Source organism: Schistocerca piceifrons, chromosome 4 (genome assembly GCF_021461385.2).
Source record: "Schistocerca piceifrons isolate TAMUIC-IGC-003096 chromosome 4, iqSchPice1.1, whole genome shotgun sequence".
Lineage (NCBI taxonomy): Eukaryota > Metazoa > Arthropoda > Insecta > Orthoptera > Acrididae > Schistocerca > Schistocerca piceifrons.
In genome coordinates, this window is record NC_060141.1 from 541619604 (window position 1) to 541626438 (window position 6835).

Genomic DNA, 6835 nt, shown 5'->3' on the forward strand with positions numbered 1-6835 from the left:
CAGCCAAATTTCAGAAAGATCATTATTAGTGCGCCCGTAATCCGTTCCGTCAGCTTGAACCACGGAATTGATTGAGAGCACACTAACAAAGATATCTTTCTGAAAATTGGCTGAATTACTACTCGGAGATGTTCGCAATGAGTAATAAGCGAATTTCTTATTTTAATTCATTAATTAGTTGTTGCAAAAAACGTGACCAAAACACACGACAAAACTACATCTTTGTTTAAAACGAACGCCAGTTTATTATTTTTTTCAAATTTCAAGAATCTGTACTGCTACTCCGTCCACAATATCTTGTAAGTGAAGAAAATTGTTTGCTTTTTAATTTCAGACAAGATTTGCAGGCTGCAGGACCTCTGGCACTGACAGGCCTCATCTTAGACAGAGTAACTTTAACTCTTCAGATGGGGGCTTCATGATGACTGAATTTCTTTAAAAAAATCACAAAATGTTGTCCAAGAATCAATAAATAATACTCAAAAAGATTTAAATTGATTTCTTCATTAATTTTTCCGAAACTAAATCGTAAAAATCGATTATTTTAGAGGCTGACTGAGGAGAAAATGGACCCTTAATTCGCTCTGCGGATTCGATCCGGGGTTGACTGATATTGCTGTCTCGCAAGCAAACGGGCTTTGCTTCACTCTATACGAGCAAGTCCAATCGAAAAAGAATTCGTCCATAACAGTTGTCAAAAATGTATCCACTAAAACTAATCTTTCGCCCTGCAGACGAGTGTGCGCTATTTCTGGAAATTCATGGCATATTAATACGGTGTACCGCATCGAAGCGTGAACACAGAACTTGCGAGGTTCCCGGTTCGAGTCACCGTCTGGCACACAGTTTTAATCTGTCAGGAAGTTTCAGTTATGCACTTTCCTGCAGGTTCCGTTTTCAAAATTATTCTAGCAGAACCACAAAAGGTTTGTGGTAAAACCAATGTTTTAAGACTAAGTTGAAATGATTCGTTGTGGTACCCTCTCACATTCTTTACAGAAGGTCCTTCAGAGACTTATACCGTAACGATTATTTATTGTAAACAATGTTTTATCTTTTTTAGTATGTCCGCCTGCTTAGCTGGGTGGTAACGTGCACGCTTCCCATGCAAGCGGGCCCAGATTAGATTCCCGGCCGGGCTGGAAATTTTCTCGCTCGGGAACTGGCTGTTGTGTTGTCGTCGTCGTCATTTCATCCTCATCACCGGCGCGCAAGTCGCCCATTGTGACGTCGACTGAAATAAGAATTGCACTTAGCGACGGAACTTTCACAGATTGGGCCTCCCGCCCATACGCTCATTTCACTTCCATTTTTTGGTATAATTTTCTTTTTATGGCCTTCTTACTTAATTTCCAATTTTCCTTATCAGCGACTTGCTGTCGCATGGAGCCTCGCGAATGAAATTAATAACAAATAAATTAACATGCATTGATCGAATGTGTATTGAACAGCATCACACACAAAAGGTGTTTCAGACTTAGCCGACACACTTACAGAACAACTGGCCACAAGGGAATATAATTTTTTGTTAAGAAATACATTCCTTTTAACTTGTAGTTTGTCGGTAATGAGCAAGCCATATCCATAAATCTCCGAGAATGTATACAACTCCACACAAATTACATTTTATGAAAAGTATGTTCCAATAAACTTTCAACAGATATTCCGACGGTCGGGCTCCGAGCCTCATTAGATGCTTGAGTCCTCCGTAGCCATGAGCGTCCACGTCTGTCGAATAAGGCAGGAATTTTGTTGTATTTTTGTTGTAAGCGAAAAAGGTGAACACTTAGACATTTAAGAAAAATGAAGATCAATGTTTCAGGAAGGAACGAACCTGATAAAGTGCTGAACGGGCAGAACGATTCCTCCACCTATGCTCATATCAACATTATGATCTGGTCCTCAGCTGACGTTCGATGTATTTTCTTCCTAACATCCGGTTACATGCTTACCTAGCGCCTGGCGCCCTTTGTCGTCCTATACATTCCGGCATGCTACTAGGAAATGAAGGTGTCAGTGTGCACCTGATACTCATCTTTAGTGACGAACATAAATAAAACTAATTATTTTTTTTCTCTTTTACTGCATCATTGTGTTGACATTTAAGGTACTGTAAAGGTTTCTAATTTTTAAAAAACTATTAAAAGGTCCTAATACATTACTCTAATGAATGTATCTACAAAATCTGCTTAAGCTGGTATTCCTCCCGCGAATAAGGGCAAAGGAAAGACTTCTACTAAACTTCGCTCTCTATCAACTGTTGACTAGTTTTTTTGACAAGGCAACGGGAACTGCTTGCAGCATGTTTCTGAGATACGATTTAATTCTTCTTTATCATTTCATAGATAATTTGTTAGATTTTACACATTATATGATGATGCTTTGTATCCTTGTATCCTCTTTTTATTGACTAAGTTCTAAAGGCGACCGCTGTCTAATCGAAACCAGTAGCATCACTGTGAACCGTCAATGTAATTGTGTGGAAAAAATTGGGAAGTGAAAGAACTGATGATGTGTGTTACGCAAGTCGCGAAATTGTAGCCCTTCGATTTACAAATACAGTTAATGCCAGTATAGATAATGTTTGGAACTAACAGCTTAAGTGCTCCACTTACAGGACGAGCAAAATAAAACCACCCCCCAAAAGCTTTTGAAAAGCCGTCATTTTCCCCCATTACGACGCAGAAGTCTGTTACTTGGCTCAAAGGTGCCTGCAACCTTCCTCTGTAATGGTGCAGCTGGCCGGAGTGGCCGTGCGGTTCTAGGCGCTACAGTCTGGAACCGAGCGACCGCTACGGTAGCAGGTTCGAATCCTGCATCGTCCATGGATGTGTGTGATGTCCATAGGTTGGTTAGGTTTAAGTAGTTCTACGTTCTAGGGGACTGATGGCCTCAGATGTTAAGTCCCATAGTGCTCAGAGCCATTTGAACCATTCATGGACTTCGAACGTGGTCAAGTGATTCGGTGTCACTTGTGTCACACGTCTGTATGCGAGACTTTCACCATCCCTAGGTCCACTGTTTCCGATGTGATAGTGAAGTGGGAACGGAAAGGGACACGTACAGTACAAAAGCGTTGAAGCTGACCTCGTCTGTTTACAGAGACCGCCGACAGTTGAAGGGGGCCGTAATGTGTAAATAGGCAGACATCTATGCAGACCACCACACAGGAATTCCAAACTGCATCAGGATCCACTGAAAGTACTATGACAGTTAGGTGGGACGTGAGAAATCTTTGATTTCATGGTCGAGCGGCTGCTCATAAGCCACATATCATGCCGGTAAATGCCAAACGGCGCCTGGCTTGGTGTAAGGAGCGTAAACATTGTACGACTGAATAGTGGATAAACGTTGTGTGGGATGACGAATCACTGTACACAATGTGGTGATCCGATACGAGGGTGTGGATATGGCGAATGCCCAAGGAACATCATTTACCAGCAAGTATAGTGCCAACAGTAAAATTCTGAGGCGGTGGTGTTATGGTGTGGTCGTGTTTTTCATGGAGGGGGTTTGCACCCCGTGTTGTTTTGCGTGGCACTATCACAGCACAGGCCTACATTGATGTTTTAAGCACCTTCTTGCTTTCCACTGTTGAAGAGCAATTCGGGGATGGCGATTGCATCTTTCAACAGGATCGACACTTGTTCATAATGCACGGTCTGCGGCGGAGTGGTTACACGACAATAAAATCCCCGTCATGGACTGGCCTGCACAGAGTCCTGACCTGAATCCTATAGAACACCTTTGGGAGGTTTTGGAACGCCGACTTCGTGCCAATCCTTACCGACCGACATCGATACCTCTCCTCAGTGGACTGATGACCTCAGGTGTTATGTCCCATAGTGCTCAGAACCATTTGAACCATTTGAACTCTCCTCAGTGCAGCACTCCGTGAAGAATGGGTTGCCATTCCCGAAGAAACCTTCCAGCATCTGATTGTACGTATGCCTGCAAGAGCGGAAGCTGTCATGAAGGCGAAGGGTAGGCCAACACCATACTGAATTCCAGCATTACCGATGGAGGCCCCACGAACTTGTAAGTCATTTTTGGCCAGGTGTCCGCATACCTTTGTTTGCATAGTGTAGAACAGCAGCGTTGCGTCACTCAGCTCAAAGTTGTCAAGAGGTTCGCTGCTAGCGGACGCCTAGGATTCGGTGAAGGGTTGTCTCTGTACAAGTATATTATCAAAGTGGTTAGCGACGCTGCTTTGGGCGCTGGTGGTACTGAAAGTGTTCCAAAACTGAGGGGGGGGGGGGTATCTAGGGGAGGGGGTCTGAGTAATCCTTCACCGTTTTATTCATGCATATGTCACTCTAGCACCCTCCTTCCCCCCTTGCCCCAAGATCACGTCACAGAACGGCGTAAACACTCTTTGCTGCTTCGGATCACATTCAAATTTCGCCGAATTGTACTGAACGGTTCCTTGTTGTTCCACTCAATATGTCAGAGCAAACGTTGTGGTCACGCTACTCCTCAAAGGGATGCGATCACTTTCAGTGGTACTACAACACCTCGAGGCCTTACAGAATGAATGAATTATCTTGTTTGGGGGGGGGGGGGGGGAGGGGGGGCGGGCCGGCCAGAGTGGCCGAGCCGGTCTAGACGCTACAGTCTGGAACCGCGCGACCGCTACGGTCGCAGGTTCGAATCCTGCCTCGGGCATGGATGTGTGTGATGTCCTTAGGTTAGTTAGGTTTAAGTCCTAGGGGACTGATGACCACAGATGTTAAGTCCCATAGTGCTCAGAGCCATTTTTTGTGGGGGGGTGGGGCGGGGAGTGTCATCAGTGTCAAAGGCTCTGAAGAACATCGTTCTGTTGCACATCACACTGCAAACCGTCGTTTTCGACCACGTAATGTGTATAAACGAACGCTCCAAGGAAAGTAGTGGTTTCATCAACGCCTTTATGCTACCTCCTCAGGCCTTTTCGTGTCGATTCTGAATAGCGGTGTGTCTGAAATGTTTTCCTCGGACACCCATAACGATACCGCGTGATTTGAGTCCTGGTCATCATGTTTCTGACAACTACTGCACAGGCGTTAAGAGGGGGGCTGAAATGTGGGTAAGGGACTGGGAAGGGGCGTTCTTCCTAACATGTGGCACTTCCACAGTGGCGTTTGGCAAAATTTTGGTGAAATTTGGTGCCAGTGTGACATAAACCCAACTTAAATCTCACATGAAATTTTGAGCCCTGGCCTTTTTTCGCATGTTTCGACACCTTGAAGTATCACCAAACCAGAAGGAGTCATCGTAGGCCGTCATGCTTTTGCACCTTTACAGAGGAAGGCTGTAAGCACACTTCTACATCACAATTGGGGGAACATGACGGCGTTTCAACAAAGTAACCCTTTAACTCTTTTCTGCAGTTCACCTATGCACCATAAGATAGGCAACGCGACTTACTTCATTCAGATCACCTGTGGACGATGCAAACTGGGTTGCCTATGTAAAGTACAGGAAATATTTTCCGGGATGGTTTTATTTTGTCCGCTCTGCATACACGTTTATTAGAAACAGATAAAGTACGAAAAAATGGTTCAAATGGCTCTAAGCACTATGGGACTCAACATCTGAGGTCATCAGTCCTCTAGACTTAGAACTACTTAAACCTAACTAACCTAAGAACATCACACACAACCATGCCCGAGGCAGGATTCGAACCTGCGACCGTAGCTGCAGCGCGGTTCCGGACTGAAGCGCCTAGAACCGCACGGCCACAACGGCCGGCAAATAAAGTACGGTCTTCGTTGCTCCCAGGGTACATTATACTCTAAAGGAAACATACAAAAAATTTTATCAGGCTGATACAAACCCAACAAGATCTGCATTATGGTTCAGCAACAGAAACTCCTAATCTTATCTGCCTCAAATGGTTCATCAGAGTGAATAAATACAAGACTTTTTTTTTCTTATCTATAGCCACCTCTAAAAATTTAAAATTACGGTGGCACTTGAAGTCGCTGTTCGAATCCCAGAAATTCAAGCCACTTTCATCACATCTGGATGGTCAAGGAGGGACGGGAGAAGATGCCAAATAGATCATTATCACTAGATTATGTGATTCTGTGTCTCAAATTATAAACATCTCTCCAGCGTCCTAAAAAATGTGTACGTTGTACACGGTTTATGATGGTTTGTCTTCGTGAATCATTCATGGAAATCTTCATGAGGCAGTGCTATCTTGTACTGCATCTCGTTCGTTCCCGTTTCCGTCCATGTATTCGGAAATAATACCGTTAAAGTCGTCATGCTGGAGAAGCTATCACACATGTTTCATATCACGCAAGTACATCAGAGAGAATGGAAAATCAATTCTTACAACCGCTCATTACCCGCTCAGAATACAATAATGGTTTAAACACCTGGTAAAAAAAATTAATAGCCAAGAAACAATAATTTCCATTCTGCAGTATCCAAGAATGCACGTGCTACGGTGAATGAGTATGGAACCCTACTGGTAAAATTTACAAGACGTAAGTTAATTACTATAGCGCTGAAAGGAAATGTTAAAGAGAGAACAGATTATGAAGCCTTGGTTTTACTACCTAATGTGTCAAACTTCTCTACATATACTTCAAGAAAAATCAAAGACTCAATTAAATAAAAATTAAGAGAATCTAAATTTAGAATCAGAAAGGGAAAGGAACAGCAACGACCGTTAAAGTATGGTTTCGAGAAATAAGGATGAAGATAAACACTAGAACAGCCGAAACAGGCTTTGGACAGAGTGGAAGATACTGTTTGGAGCACTGGAGAAAACTGAAATGTACTAGGGAGCTAAAAGACAATCTCTCTTTTTATTACAGTAAGAATTCAGAAACAGGCATTAATA